The 17,063-nt window shown below is 42.6% G+C and overlaps 1 protein-coding gene across 1 annotated transcript in view; it reads right to left on the bottom strand.

Annotated features, from left to right (window-relative positions):
• The window catches only part of LOC112215603 (zinc finger protein 438), a 90,718-nt gene that overhangs the window by 22,293 nt on the left and 51,362 nt on the right, over positions 1-17,063 (bottom strand). The window contains exon 2 of the mRNA XM_024374763.2: positions 6,042-6,160. The gene's annotated coding sequence lies outside the window, so the exon portion shown is untranslated. The remainder of the gene's footprint in view (positions 1-6,041; positions 6,161-17,063) is intronic.

The raw sequence follows: 17,063 nt of genomic DNA, 5'->3' as shown, positions 1-17,063 counted from the left end.
TTTAGAAATTTTTGCAAATGAACAAAAATAGGATATCGGTCACCTCCCTGATCAAGGCTCTTCTCCCCTGATTGCCGGGCGGCCAGCTCTAGGAAGAGTCTTGGTGGTTCCAAATTTCTTCCATTTAAGAATTATGGAGGACACTGTGTTCTTGGGGACCTTCAATGCTGAAGAATTTGTTTGGTACCCTTCCCAAGATCTCTGCCTCGAACACAATCCTGTCTCGGAGCTCTACGGACAATTTCTTCGACCTCTCTGTTTGGTTTGTGCTCTGACATGCACTGTCAACTGTGGGACCTTATATAGACAGGTGTGTGCCTTCCAAATCATGTCCAATCAATTGAATTTACCACAGATGGACTCCAATCAAGCTGCAGAAACAACAAGTATGAGCAATGGAAACAGGATGCACCTGAGCACAATTTCAAGTCGCATAGCAAAGGACCTGAATATTTATGTAAATAAGATTTTTTTTTAAATTTATTTTTAGCAAACATTTCTAAAAACCTATTTTCGCTTTGTCATTATGGAGTATTGTGTGTAGATTGATGAGGTTTTTAATTTTTTTTAAATCCATTTTACAATAAGGCTGCAAAGTAACAAAACGTGAAAAAAAGTCTAAGTAGGGATAAAGTGACTAGGCAACACGATAGATAATAAACAGTAACAGAAACATATGTGATGACTCAAAAGAGTTAATGCAAAAAGGAGTCAATGCAGAAAAACTTTCATCACATTCCCAGTGGATCAGAAGTTTACATATACTCAATTAGTATTTGGCAGCATTGCCTTTAAATTGTTGAACTTGGGTCAAACGTTTCGGGTAACCTTCCACAAGCTTCCCACAATAATCTGGGTGAATTTTGGCCCATTCCTCCTGACAGAGCTGGTGTAACAGAGTCAGGTTTGTAGGCCTCCTTGATCGCACATGCTTTTTCAGTTCTGCCAACAGAGGTGAAGTCAGGGCTTTGTGATGGCCACTCCAATACCTTGACTTAGTTGTCCTTAAGCCATTTTGCCACAACTTCGGAAGTATGCTTGGGGTCATTGTCCATTTGGAAGATCCATTTGTGACCAACCTTTAACTTCCTGACTGATGTCTTGAGATGTTGCTTCAATATATCCACACACTTTTCCTGCCTCATGAAGCCATCTAGTTTGTGAAGTGCACCAGTCCCTCCTACAGCAAAGCACCCCCACAACATGATGCTGCCATCCTTGTGCTTCACGGTTGGGACGGTGTTCATCGGCTTGCAAGCCTCCCCCTTTTCCTCCAAACATAACGATTCGTCATTATGGCCAAACAGTTCAATTTTGTTTCATCAGACCAGAGGACATTTCTCCAAAAAGTACGTTATTTGTCCCCATATGCAGTTGCAAACTGTAGTCTGGCATTTTTACGGAGGTTTTGGAGCAACGGCTTCATCCTTGCTGAACGGCCTTTTATATAGGACTAGTTTGTTAACAAGAAATTTGTGGAGTGGTTGAAAAACGAGTTTTAATGACTCCAACCTAAGTGTATGTAAACTTCCGACTTCAACTATAATTAGCAGGCAGCGCGTGTTTACTGTCCTGTTGCGCTTACTGTCCTGTCGCAAACAGTGCACTCTGACATAGCGTACAAAAAACAACTCACACTGGGGTGACCGTTGGATATATTTGGAACTCACGTATGAAAAGGTTACCTGTAAAATTACAGGAAGATTTTTGAATTAGAAATGATTACTGTAATTTTACTAGAATTTGTTCATTATTCCAAAAAGGAAATTACTGTAAAATTTGTGAAGTTTGTCAAATGACATTTAAAAAAAAATAATTAAGCGTACCAGTACTGAGTCAATGTGCAGAGGTACGAGGTAGTTGAGGTAATGTGTACATGTAGGTAGGGGTAAAAGCAACTAGCCAATCAGGATAGATAATAAACAGCAATGTAAGTGGTGTGAAAGTACGTGTGTGTTTGTGTGTGGTATCAATATGCATGTGTGTGTGAGCGTATGTAGTGTGTGTGTATGTGTGTGTTGGCGTGTCAGTGTGTGGGTAGAGTCTGTGCAAAAAAAGGTAAATGCAATAGTCTGGGCGGCCATTTGATTAACTGTTTAGCAGTCTTATGGCTTGGGGACAGAAGCTGTTTCTGGTGCCTTTCGGTCCCAGCCTTGGTGCATTGGTACCTCTTGCCATGCGGTATCAAGAGTGAACAGTCTATGGCTTGGGTGGCTGGGGTCTTTGGCAATTTTCCGAGCCTTGTTGTGCCGGCACCACACAGCCAGGTCTCTGACCTCCTCCCTGTAGGCTGTCTCGTCGGTGATCAGGCCTACCACCGTCGTGTCATCAGCTGGTGGTGTTGGAGTCATGCATGGACACACTGTCATTGGTGAACAGGGAGTACAGGAGGGGACTAAGCACACACACTGGGTTCAAAATGTATTTTCACACCTTCAATGACTAACTGTGCTTGTTTGAGCTAGCCTGGCACAATGGAACTGCAAAAAACTCCAAAAACTGCAAAACCCACACGTCTAGGCACTCAAATCAAATGCAGAAAAGTATTTGAAAATGAATCAAATACCACTTGAACCCAGGTCTGGTTAGTTAGCGCTGAACTGAAAAATGCAGTGCTCATTCCTGAGGTATAGAGAGGGAAAGGTGAAAGCCTGCCTGTCTCGCTCTTGTCTCAGCAGAGTTAGAAAAGGTTACTGCACAAATTGAGCAGCTGCTCCAGAGTCTTTGACGGGCATTAGAACCTGGGAAACATTGTCTGGCAGGATCAAAGGGAACCATGGGTAATTACTGTAGTTACCTTCAGTGATGCTGTTAAATTAACCACACACACACAGACACACACAGACCTTACCCTCACTAGCTAGTTGTAATGGGCCTCGAAAGAGGAGGCACAAAGCAGAGCGAACACAGTGGCAGTGTCTCAATCGAGGCAGATAGCTTCCTTTCCTTGTGTTCTTTCCTCCATGACCCCCAACCTGTCATGGCCAGGATAGGAGGCCATTCGGGATCAACTCATTCAGTCCTGTCAGCCATTATAGTACAGAGTTGATGAAAAGAGAAAACGGAGGAAAAGGGAGAGATGGTAAAAGATGTGATGGCGGAGTTAGATTATCTATTTTTATAACGAGGTCAATGATAGTTGAGGGATTTGACTCTCCTGGGAGGAGGAGAGGAGGATCACACACAGGAGATGAGATGTGGATACCTTCGCTTGGCGCTCTTTTGCTTTGGCGGTCTGTGTAAACAGGACACGATAAGAAGCGAGGAGAGGAAACGGTCATCTCTGATTCCTGGATATTTGACGTATGGCAGGCTTTTGGGAGTTTCTCCCCCTTTACGGAGAAGCTTTTAATCTTTCAATTTCCTATGACATAACAATATTCTGTACAAGTCTGCACAGGTCTATCTCAAACTAGGGCTGGGTGGTATACCGTTTTTTTGCGATATACCGGTATTGATGCACGGACTGGTTTGGGTTTTTACTTTACCTTCTATAACGGTATTTGAATGTTTGGTTTGTTAAATATAGTTTACTCTGCCACTTGAGTCATCTCTCTCCGCTCTCTCGCCCCATGCTGCTTTCCACACAGACCTAGCCCCGCCCCGGTCACTCAAGGAGCGAATTCATTGTTGCTCGACCATGAGACACTTGCGTTGTCTCTGCATGGTCAACGCAGCACATGCAACAATGTTGATGACTACGATGCAGTTTTGACTTTGCTTCCTAATATAAATCCACCAGCGTTCTACAATTACACTATTAGTTTGTGTTTCTTACATCTGCAAACAGCTAGTCCTGTTGGGCCGCTACCTGGGGAGGCAGGTAGCCTAGTGGTTAGAGCTTTGGGCCAGTAACCGAAAAGTTGCTAAATCGAATTCCTGAGGTAAAAATCTGTCGTTCTACCCCTGAACAAGGCAGTTAACCCACAGTTCCTAGGCCATCATTGTAAATAAGAATTTGGTAACTGACTTGCCTAGTTAAATAAAGGTAAAATAAATGTCAAAAATGCTAATCGCTAGTTAGCTGGCTAGCTAATAAAATGTACTGAGTCACATTAAATGTAGCGAGTTATACAGCCTGGTACCAGTGATGGTGTAGCCCTAAATCAGTTGTTTGTGCAACAGTATCTTTTAAATCAAAGAGGAATAGGCGAAGTAGCTAAGAGAAAACATTTAATGTAGCGTAAGATTATAGGGTCCCCTAAGGAGTTTGTTTTATACTGTTAAAAAGATTAAAGTTAAAAAGATCAGAATGGAGAGAGACCCATTGAAATCACTTCACTCTGGGGTAACACACTACTCATAAAGCAAATTTAGAACTTTTATTATTCAACAACATAAAAGACAGTCCAAAATGTGAAAACATATTGTGATATTATAGAGTGGGGCAAAAAAGTATTTAGTAAGCCACCAATTGTGCAAGTTCTCCCACTTAAAAAGATGAGAGGCCTGTAATTTTCATCATAGGTACACTTCAACTATGACAGACAAAATTAGAAGAAAAAAATCCAGAAAATCACATTGTAGGATTTTTAATGAATTTGCAAATTATGGTGGAAAATAAGTATTTGGTCACCTACAAACAAGCAAGATTTCTGGCTCTCACAGACCTGTAACTTCTTCTTTAAGAGGCTCCTCTGTCCTCCACTCGTTACCTGTATTAATGGCACCTGTTTGAACTTGTTATCAGTATAAAAGACACCTGTCCTCAACCTCAAACAGTCACACTCCAAACTCCACTATGGCCAAGACCAAAGAGCTGTCAAAGGACACCAGAAACAAAATTGTAGACCTGCACCAGGCTGGGAAGACTGAATCTGCAATAGGTAAGCAGCTTGGTTTGAAGAAATCAACTGTGGGAGCAATTATTAGGAAATGGAAGACATACAAGACCACTGATAATCTCCCTCGATCTGGGGCTCCAAGCAAGATCTCACCCCGTGGGGACAAAATTATCACAAGAACGGTGAGCAAAAATCCCAGAACCACACGGGGGGACCTAGTGAATGACCTGGGACCAAAGTAACAAAGCCTACCATAAACACACTACGCCGCCAGGGACTAAAATCCTGCAGTGCCAGACGTGTCCCCCTGCTTAAGCCAGTACATGTCCAGGCCCGTCTGAAGTTTGCTAGAGAGCATTTGGATGATCCAGAAGAAGATTGGGAGAATGTCATATGGTCAGATGAAACAAAATATAACTTTTTGGTAAAAACTCAACTCGTCGTGTTTGGAGGACAAAGAATGCCGAGTTGCATCCAAAGAACACCATACCTACTGTGAAGCATGGGGGTGGAAACATCATGCTTTGGGGCTGTTTTTCTGCAAAGGGATCAGGACGACTGATCCGTGTAAAGGAAAGAATGAATGGGGCCATGTATCGTGAGATTTTGAGTGAAAACATCCTTCCATCAGCAAGGGCATTGAAGATGAAACGTGGCTGGGTCTTTCAGCATGACAATGATCCCAAACACACCGCCCGGGCAACGAAGGAGTGGCTTCGTAAGAAGCATTTCAAGGTCCTGGAGTGGCCTAGCCAGTCTCCAGATCTCAACCCCATAGACAATCTTTGGAGGGAGTTGAAAGTCCGTGTTGCGCAGCAACAGCCCCAAAACATCACTGCTCTAGAGGAGATCTGCATGGAGGAATGGGCCAAAATACCAGCAAGTGTGTGTGAAAACCTTGTGAAGACTTACAGAAAACGTTTGACCTCTGTCATTGCCAACAAAGGGTATATAACAAAGTATTGAGATAAACTTTTGTTATTGACCAAATACTTATTGTCCACCATAATTTGCAAATAAATTCATTAAAAAAAAATGAAAATGTGATTTTCTGGATTTTTTTTCTCCTTTTGTCTGTCATAGTTGAAGTGTACCTATGATGAAAATTATAGGCCTCTCATCTTTTTAAGTGGGAGAACTGGCACAATTGGTGTCTGACTAAATACTTTTTTGCCCCACTGTATTTGTGTGTTATATTGCCCAGCCCTATCTCAAACACACAGCATAAATGAAAACATTTAAAAAAAAATGTATTACCAATGGCATTGTTCCGTCTTCCTTCTGTTGTGGCCCCTTCTCTCTATGAGGTGGTCCCTCCTCTCTTCCAGGGTCGGTGCCAGAGGTCTGCTCCTCTCCCTGAACCTCTCCACGGGCCCCTGGAACACAAACAGTACATATAGGCTGAATGAACTAAATATACTACTGTAAAATCATATTATTTCTGATAGTATTTTTAAGGCATCCATTAGACACACAGATTGTGGTGACGCGCAGCCAAGCGCCTGCTGCTCTGCCCCAACATTAGACAAAGGAATGTTTCGTTTAACACACCAGGCTACCAGCCAGGTGGGTGGTTGGGGACCCCTGGCCACTCGGTCAGGCTGTATATTAAATAAATCAAGAGCATTCTACTGTGTAAATTATTCAGTTAACACACCTTATCCTCTTCCAACAACCTTGTTAGAGAACCTCAAGAGTGAAAAGCAAAAGAAAGGGAGGGGGAAAAAGACAAGGGAAGGAAAAGAAGAAAAACAACTCATTCACCTGCAACTCAGCAAAACTCTGGGTACATCTCTAAGCACTCAGCCAGAGAAGAGAGATAATTCACCCTGACACCTCCATTGTTTCAGAGTAACGGTAACACACACACACAGAGAGAACAGTGTTTTCAGTACATATTTATAGAAAAATGGCTCTAGATCAGGGATGGGCAAGTTTGATGTGGGCCACAAAACAATTGAACTCATGAGGGGCCGCAGTGGCTCATGGGTCTGTGTACCCACATCCATACACTTTTTATTGTTCCGCGGGCCTACAAAAGGGAATGATGCCTCGGTTTCAAACACATAAAGAAATGCTTAAGTCAATCCATATGCAACATACGCACAGTATATAGGAAAGGAACACTAAACATACAGGGCCAGTTTCCCAGATACAGATTGAGCCTTGTCCTGGATTCAAAAGGAAGATCTATGGAGAATATCAATTAAAAATGCTTCTTAGTCCAAGACTACGGTTTAGGATTGGGCAGTATACCTATTTCCATACCGTGCCTCTGCCATCCAGGGTTATACTATTACCGGTAGTGCACACAAGGGTGCTATCTTTTGCGGGGAAACAGGAGAAAAAAAAAACTAAAAACATCACTTACAAGACTGCTAACAAAATTCTAACAAGTACTAAGGAATTCTCAAAGTGGATGCTACGTAAATGCTAACGAGCGCATACAAACATTTACTCCTAGGTCAGACAACCCAGCTCATAAAGTATCTCAAAAAGCAGTTTGCAGCACGCACAAAACAAATAATAGGCAGCTGGGATCTTAATTCATGAGGGGATTGTCTCTGCTGCTATTACCAAGAAGCTTGATCTTGCAAACTAACATCAGCCACTTAGTTAACATTAGCAAAACTCCAGCTGGAGAGAACTTATTTAGATAGTTAACTTAATAGTTGATATATAGCTGGCAAACTGTTGTAAATTTCATAATTTCACCGCACTTAAATTGCGCTGCAGGAGTGACTCACCTCACGAAGCTCCCACTTTGCTTGTTGTGCTTCTTTGTAAACAAACACATGTAGCTGGTTCAAACCTCTGTTTTGGGAAAATAGTACTGGTAAACTTTATAATGAACAATTATCTAACGGGCAAAATGATGAACACAATCTGCTGTATCTATTACCTAGTGCACAAGCTGACTGCAGGTATTTATTTAAAAAATAACACGTTTTCAGGGCCTCCCGAGTGGCGCAGTGGTCTAAGGCACTACATTATAGTGCTAGCTGTGACACGAGAGATTCTGGTACGAGTCCAGTCTCTGTCGCAGCCGGCCGCGACCGGGAGACCCATGGGAGGACGCACAATTGGCCCAGCGTCGTCCGGGTTAGGGGAGGGTTTGGCCGGCAGGGATGTCCTTGTCCCATCGCGCTCTAGCGACTCCTTTGACACAGTCGCCAGGTGTACGGTGTATCCTCCGACACATTGGTGTGGCTGGCTTCTAGGTTAAGCGGGCAACGTGTCAAGAAGTAGTGCGGCTTGGTTGGGTCGTGGTTTGGAGGACGCACGGCTCTCGACATTCGCCTCTCAAGTCCATACGGGAGTTGCAGCGACGAGACAAGACTAACTACCAATTGGATACCACGAAATTGGGTAGAAAAAGGGGTTAAAAAAAGCCTAACATTCCAAGCCAAAAAACGTCACGAGAATGATAATAAAAAGCTAACAAGCCAATAACTAGATTAATTAGGCAATTAAGGTCACAGTTATGAAAATTAGATTAATTAAGCAATTAAGGTCACAGTTATGAAAACTTAGGACACTAGAGGCCTTTCTACTGACTCTGAAAAACACCAACCGAAAGGACCCTGTTCATCTGCGTGAATGTGCCTTAGGCATGCCGCAAGGAGGCATGAGGACTGCAGATGTGGCCAGGGCAATAAATTGCAATGTCCATACTGTGTGATGACGAAGACAGAGCTACAGGGAGACAGGACAGACAGCTGATCGTCCTCGCAGTGGCAGACCACTTGATCACCTGCACAGGATCAGTACGTCGGAACATCAACTGCCCGGGTTACACCAGGAACGCACAATCTCTCCATCAGTGCTCGGACTGTCCGCCATAGGCTGAGAGAAGCTGGAGTGAGGGCATGTAGACCTGTTGTAAGGCAGGTCCTCACCAGACATCACTGGCAACAACGTCGCCTATGGGCACAAACCCACCGTCGCTTGACCAGACAGGACTGGCAAAAAGTGCTCTTCACTGATGAGTTGCGGTTTTGTCTCACAAGGGTTGATGGTCGGATTCGCGTTTATTGTCGAAGGAACGAGAGGCCGTTACACTGAGGCCTGTACACTGGAGCGGGATCGATTTGAAGGGGGAGGGTCCGTCATGGTCTGGGGCGGTGTGTCACAGCATCATCGGACTGAGCTTGTTATCAATGCAGGCAATCTCATCTCTGTGTGTTACAGGGAAGACATCCTCCTCCCTCATGTGGTACCCTTCCTGCAGGCTCATCCTGACGTCATGCTGGAGGGTCACAATGCCACCAGCCATACTGCTTGTTCTGTGCGTGATTTCCTGCAAGACAGGAATGTCAGTGTTCTGCCATGGCCAGTGAAGAGCCCGGATCTCAATCCCATTGAGCATGTTTGGGACCTGTTGGATCGGAGGGTGAGGGCTAGGGCCATTCCCCCCCAGAAATGTCCAGGTACTAGCAGGTGCCTTGGTTGGAGAGTGAGGTAACATCTCACAGCAGTAACTGGCAAATCTGGTGCAGTCCATGAGGAGGAGATGCACTGCAGTACTTAATGCAGCTGGTGGCCACACAAGATACTGACTGTTACTTTTGAATTTGACCCCCCCTTAGTTCAGGGTCACCTTATTCCATTTATGTTAGTCACATGTCTGTGGGACATGTTCAGTTTATGTCTCAGTTGTTGAATCTTGTTCATACAAATATTTACACATGTTAAGTTTGCTGAAAATAAACGCAGTTGACAGTGAGAGGACGTTTCTTTTTTTGAGTTTAACTACTAAATTTGCAAACCAATTGCACAACTGCAGAGAATTTAGCACATCTTAAGACAGTTAACTTAATCGTTGTAAGATATCTAGCTGGCAAACATTTAGTTGCGAATTCCATACTGTAGATCACCTGGTGCATGCTGCATGACAGTGAGTGACTCACAAGGCTTCGGTCTCTCGTCGTTGTGTGCTTGTAAACAAACACCACATGACTGGGGACTGCCGTAAGCTACATAATAATGTGACAGGAGAAATAAAGAACACAATGTTCTTTATCTCCTGAAGTATTGCACAAGTTGACTCCCAAACTTATTTCTATTCAAGCATATTGGATGACTGTCATTCATATTCCATTCACCCAGTTCAATGTAACCGCGATAGGTTTAGGCTACTACATGTTCCTCAAATTTCCCCTAAACACATGAGGTTGCTACAACCTAGCCTATTAATGAAAGTTAACAACATAGGTGCACACAGGTCGAGATAAAAATTTGAGGTGACAGACACTGACACATTCAATACCACCTTGCATCTTGCTGATCTGGGGTGTAATCATTAGTCCAACAGTTGCAAACAACTGTTTGTCCACTGTATGTTTATTCCCATTTCGTTTGCGTCTGTTTTTCAACAGAATCGGTGGAATGAATAGACCCCCGATCACGAGTAAGCACAGTTCCCTTTCAGAGCAGCCACGTTGTATTCCTTCTAGCATCTATACACTCTCCTTCTCTCACCATTCCCCTTCACTTGTGGACTTCAATGCACAACACATCAGCTGTATGTAACCAGGCAAAAAAAAGATTCCAAGCCAAACTATATCATAACCACTACACAAAGCCTACGTCGATGTCCCCATATTAGCTAAAGTAACGTCAGTCAACATGGCTAATAGAACTAAAGCTTTAGTAAACTCACTACAATCATTCAGTAACATTACAGTGTACAATCAGTAAGAAGTTTAGCACTTACACCGGCGGGCCCTGCTGGCAATATATTTGTAAAACCAAAAGCTTACATGGACTTAGAAGAGTTCTAGTGTTGTGTTGGATAGTCATAGCTAACATAGCATCCCTCTGTTTGAGCAGGGGCTAAACTAGCTAGCTGCATTTGGACGGAAGCTAGCTGTCCTCCGGCTACACCATAGTGCTACCCTACAGAGTGCTGTGAGGCTACTGTACACCTTCATTGCAAAACAGTGTGTTTTAATTAGAGGTCGGCCGATTAATCGGAATGGCCGATTAATTGGGGCCGATTTCAAGTTTTCATAACAATCAATAACAAATGTAAATAATTTTTTTCAATTGTTTAATTTTTATACCTTTATTTACCTAGGCAAGTCAGTTAAGAACACATTCTTATTTTCAATGACGGCCTAGGAACGGTGGGTTAACTGCCTCTAACTGCCTCTCTCTCGTTGCACTCCACAAGGAGACTGCCTGTTACGCGAATGCAGTAACCCATTTAAGTTGCTAGCTAGCATTAAACTTATCTTATAAAAAACAATCATAATCACTAGTTAACTACACATGGTTGATGATTTTACTAGATATTATCTAGCGTTTCCTGCATTGCATATAATCTGACTGAGCATACAAGCATACAAGTATCTGACTGAGCGGTGGTAAGCAGAAGCTGGAGTGTAAACATTCATTCAAACAGCACTTTCGTGCGTTTTGCCAGCAGCTCTTCGTTGTGCGTCAAGCATTGCGCTGTTTATGACTTCAAGCCTATCAACTCCCGAGATGAGGCTGGTGTAACCGAAGTGAAATGGCTAGCTAGTTAGCGTGCGCTAACTAGAGGAACGGAAGCTATACTGTTACACTGGCAATACTAAAGTGCCTATGAGAACATCCAATAGACAAAGGTATATGAAATACAAATGGTATAGAGAGAAATAGTCCTATAAATACTATATTAACTACAACCTAAAACCTCTTACCTTGGAATATTGAAGTCTCATGTTTAAAGGAACCACCAGCTTTCATATGTTCTCATGTTCTGAGCAAGGAACTGAAACGTTAGCTTTCTTACATAGCACATTTTGCACTTTTACTTTCTTCTCCAACACTTTGTTTTTGCATTATTTAAACCAAATTGAACATGTTTCATTATTTACTTGAGGCTAAATTGATTTTATTGATGTATTCTATTAAGTTAAAATAAGTGTTCAATTCAGTATTGATGTAATTGTCATTATTACAAATAAATAAAAATTTGGCCGATTAATCGGAATGAGCTTTTTTGGTCCTCCAATAATCGTTATTGGTGTTGAAAAATCATAATCGGTCGACCTCTAGTTTTAATAAATAATAACAGAAAGTGCTTGAAAAACGCAGAGTAATATGCATGTTCTTTCCACAGAGAGAGAGAGAGAAAGAGAGCGAAAAAAGAGCGAGGAAGGAAGAGAGAAAGAAAGAAGGAGAGAGAGAGAGAGCCAGTCCCAGGGCCGTGAGGCTTTAAGTCAACTGACCGACACTCCTCATTATCAACTCACACAGTACGAATTGGAGCTAACAGGCTTTGGCCCCGGCAGACAGGCCCATGAGACTCTGTGTGTGTGTGTGTGTGTGTGTGTGTGTGTGTGTGTGTGTGTGTGTGTGTGTGTGTGTGTGTGTGTGTGTGTGTAAGACATTGTGCTGAGGAGCAGTGAAAGGGGTCAGTTACTAAACCAAAATCCTTTCCAAATAACCCCACAGGCTTTGTAGGATGACCGGAGCATTTTTCTGATAGCTACTACCCAAGTAGCTAATCTAATTTTCACACACTAAACTACTGCTGTGTGTATTTTGCTATTGGTTAGTGACATAAGGTTGCTACAGTATGTGCAAAAGGAGGTAAAAGGTTATGCTACTGGTGGTTTATATATTCTATGACATTACATTTTATGTACCAAGATGTTCAAATAAACCTTCAGTTCAAACTTCCATTCTGTTTTTCCTCCCACCCTCCCATGCAGCGATCAGGTTCATATTCCCTCCATAAGGCTGGGGCTGGGCTGGCATTTACATTAGCCTCTCCCTCCCTCCGCCATCACCGTCCAGGCCAGGGCTGTAACCAGTAACCACCTTGCAATGTAAATTATTACATTTGTGAATCAAGCTTTCCACCTCAAACAGGCTGTTTATATAGGCCCTGATATAGAGGGAGATAAAGAGCAAGTGTGTTTTCCTGGGGGTGTTGAATGTCATTAGCCTACGCTGAGGCTTTGTGTGTGTGTGTATGTTATTCATAATGGCATTCTATCTACATACTACGTGGCTATGCCTCTCGTTCTGCTACTTAATAAACTCAACATCAACTCAGCTGCAGGGCAGGGGAATGGCGATGGATTCAAAATATTATGTTCCTTTAGATGGAGGTGACAGAGGAAACAGGTTGCCTTTTGTTTCATAGATAAAATTAATCTAAAAGCTCCTGAAATCATTTTCACTTCAGTTCCATTTTACTCACAAATGTATATTGGTTAACTGTTTGGTTCACCATCTCTGACTGCATCCCAAATGGAACCCTATACCTAGCCCCTGGTCAAAATAAGTGTACAATATAGGGAATGGGGTGCCATTTGGCACACAATCTCCGGCCATTAAAAAATAACTTGGTCCGACCTTAGTCCCCTGATGTTAGTTTTATGCTATAGCACAGAACATTTCATCTTGTCATTGTTTTCACTATAAAACAAAATGGTCGATCAGCAGGTGGTCCAAGTTCCCTTCCCTCACCTGTCATGCTAAAGTCTTAAACTTGGAGACGAAAACAAAGAGCAAGGTGTATTTTTTGTAAAATCACATACAGCTGCACCGTACCACTGAATCCCAAAATTAACCTCGACCACATGAAAACCTGCCGTCTCCATTCCGGGTAGGACAGGAAAATTACACCCCTCCACTCCATGCCTTGGTATTAAACGTCAATTACAAACTGGGTGGTTGGAGCCCTGAATGCTGATTGGCTGACAGCCGTGGTATATCAGACCGTATACCACGGGTATGACAAAATATGAATTTGTACTGCTCTAATTACATTGGTAACCAGTTTATAATAGCAATAAGGCATCTCTGGGGTTTGTGGTTTATGGCCAATATACCATGGCTAAGGTCTGTATCCAGGCACTCTGCGTTGTGTCATGCGTAAGAACAGCCCTTGGCCGTGGTATATTCAAAACAAATGTTTGTCACATGCGCCGAATACAACAGTGAAATGCTTACTTACAAGCCTATAATCAACAATAAGTAAAACATTAATTATTTGTTAGAAAATAAAACAAACCGCAGCAGAAAAATAACAAACGAGGCTATATACACAGCTGTATATTTTGATGAAACATGGTGAAGCCCCAAAATTGCCCTCACTGGAAGCCTGTGTTTCAGACATAAGGAAGTGGATGGCTGCAAACTTTCTACTTTTAAACTCGGACAAAACAGAGATGCTTGTTCTAGGTCCCAAGAAACAAAGAGATCTTCTGTTGAATCTGACAATTAATCTTGATGGTTGTACAGTCGTCTCAAATAAAACTGTGAAGGACCTCGACGTTACTCTGGACCCTGATCTCTCTTTTGACGAACATATCAAGACTGTTTCAAGGACAGCTTTTTTCCATCTACGTAACATTGCAAAAATCTGAAATTTTCTGTCCAAAAATTATGCAGAAAAATGTATCCATGCTTTTGTCACTTCTAGGTTAGACTACTGCAATGCTCTACTTTCCGGCTACCCGGATAAAGCACTAAATAAACTTCAGTTAGTGCTAAATACGGCTGCTAGAATCCTGACTAGAACCAATTTATTTTTATCATATTACTCCAGTGCTAGCCTCCCTACACTGGCTTCCTGTTAAGGCAAGGGCTGATTTCAAGGTTTTACTGCTAACCTACAAAGCATTACATGGGCTTGCTCCTATCTATCTTTCCAATTTGGTCCTGCCGTACATACCTACACGTACGCTATGGTCACAAGACGCAGGTCTCCTAATTGTCCCTAGAATTTCTAAGCAAACAGCTGGAGGCAGGGTTTTCTCCTATAGAGCTCCATTTTTATGGAATGGTCTGCCTACCCATGTGAGAGACGCAGACTCTGTCTCAACCTTTAAGTCTTTATTGAAGACTCATCTCTTCAGTAGGTCCTATGATTGAGTGTAATCTGGCCCAGGAGTGTGAAGGTGAACGGAAAGGCACTGGAGCAACGAACCGCCCTTGCTGTCTCTGCATGGCCGGTTCCCCTCTCTCCACTGGGATTCTCTGCCTATAACCCTATAACAGGGGCTGAGTCACTGGCCTACTGGTGCTCTTCCATGCCGTCCCTAGGAGGGGTGCGTCACTTGAGTGGGTTGAGTCTAACTGGCATGATGACTCTTTGCTGTCTCCAGTCCACCTGGCCGTGCTGACCTGTTGCACCCTTGACAACCACTGTGATTACTATGTGATTACTATTATTTGACCATGCTGGCCATGTTCTGTTATAATCTCCACCCGGCACAGCCAGAAGAGGACTGGCCACCCCTCATAGCCTGGTTCCTCTCTAGGTTTCTTCCTAGGTTTTGACCTTTCTAGGTTCGTTTTTCCTAGCCACCGTGCTTCTACACCTGCATTGCTTGCTGTTTGGGGTTTCAGGCTGGGTTTCTGTACAACTGATTTAAGAAGGGCTATATAAATACATTTGAATTGATATACAGGGGGTACCGGTACAGAGTCGATGTGCGGGGGTACACCACCCAGTTTATAATATTGGCCATATACTACACCCCCTCGGGGCTTATTGCTTAATTAGAGGACGGCAGTGATGTCACCAGTGAGAGAATAAGGGGTCCCATTGTTGCCAAGGCAGGGTGCTTCATGAAATAGACTCACATCTAAAAACACCTCGAAAGTCAGTTTGTTAACTTTGTGTGGAGAGGGCTAGGGTAGGCCAAGCCTTGGCTTATGGGTCGTACAAAGAAAGTTGTTCATCCCATCCAACTGGAAAGTACGGGGCAGTCATGCTGCCTCACATGGTGGCACAATGGAGTTCAAATGTAGTCAAATCATTCAATCATCACCATTTGGAATCGTACTACAGGACATAGCCTACATGTTTAGCCCTGTGTATATAATAGAAAGAAGAAAAGAAAACCTGGTATGATATACAGTGCCTTCAGAATGTACTCAGAGCCCTGGACTTTTTCCACATTTTGTTACGTTACAACCTTATTCTACAATTGATGAAAATGAAACAAATTCCTCAGCAATCTACACACAATAGCCCACAATGACAAAGCAAAAACAGGTTTTTGGAAAGTTTAGCTAATTTATTTTAAAAATTGAAATACCTTATTTACATAAGTATTCAGACCCTTTGCTATGAGACTCGAAATTGAGCTTTGATGCATCCTATTTCCATTGATCATCCTTGAGATGTTTCTAGAACTTGATTGGAGACAACTTGTGGTAAATTCAATTGATTGGACATGATTTAGAAAGGCACACACCTGTCTATATAAAGATCTCACAGTTGACAGTGCATGCCAAAGCAAAAAACCAAGCCATGAGGTTGAAGGAATTGTCCATAGAGCGCCGAGACAGGATTGTGTCAAGGCACAGATCTGGAGAAGGGTACAAAAAAATGTCTGCAGCATTGAAGGTCCCCAAGAACAGAGTGGGCTGCATCGTTCTTAAATGGAAGAAGTTTGTAACCACCAAGACTCTTCCTAAAGTTATAGCAAGATGATGCCGACAGAGATTGTCACCTCGCTTCACGTTCTTAGGAAACTATGCAGTAATTCGTTTTTTTTATTTGTTAGATTACTTGTTAGATATTACTGCAGCGTCGGAACTAAAAGCACAAGCATTTGACTACACTCACATTAACATCTGCTAACCATGTGTATGTGACCAATAAAGTTGATTTGAAGTTGGCCGCCCGGCCAAACTGAGCAATCAGGGGGAGAAGGGCCTTGGTCAGGGAGGTGACCAAGAACCCGAAGTAGCTAAGAGTAAACATTCAATGTAGCCAAAGATTATAGGGTCCCCTATGAAACACCTATCAACACTTTAGCTCCTACCCTGTCACAATAACTCCTCCCTGGCATTTTCATTCGTTCTCATGTCAAACAACACTGTATTAAAAGTGCCCACTATTATATTCTAACTATAGAATTACAATATCCATTCTATTTCCATGATCCAACAGTTAAGATTTAGAGCAAAACACTTGGGTTAAGTCAAAGTGCAACATTTGGTTAAAAATATGGCCCAGATTGCTTGCCCACATCGTGCAGCCCTACGTGGCAGTGTGGAAATGATCTCAAATGCAGAAATTGATGAAAATTATGCATTTTTTGGGGTTTAGGTTTTATTGAACAGTATAAAACAATCAGATGGAGAAAGACCCATTGAAATCATTTAGAATGCCACCCTAGGGTCATGCACTACTTATAAAGCAAATTTAGAATTTGTATTTAAAAAAACATAAAATAGTCTTTTTAATTATTCTTTTTAATACCGTGATATAATATTTTGGCCATATCGCCCAGCCCGACTCCAGAGCTCTCTGGACCTCAG

The sequence above is a fragment of the Oncorhynchus tshawytscha genome, linkage group LG16 (assembly GCF_018296145.1).
Source record: "Oncorhynchus tshawytscha isolate Ot180627B linkage group LG16, Otsh_v2.0, whole genome shotgun sequence".
In the NCBI taxonomy this organism is placed as follows: domain Eukaryota; kingdom Metazoa; phylum Chordata; class Actinopteri; order Salmoniformes; family Salmonidae; genus Oncorhynchus; species Oncorhynchus tshawytscha.
This window is presented reverse-complemented; position numbering and strand designations above follow the sequence as displayed.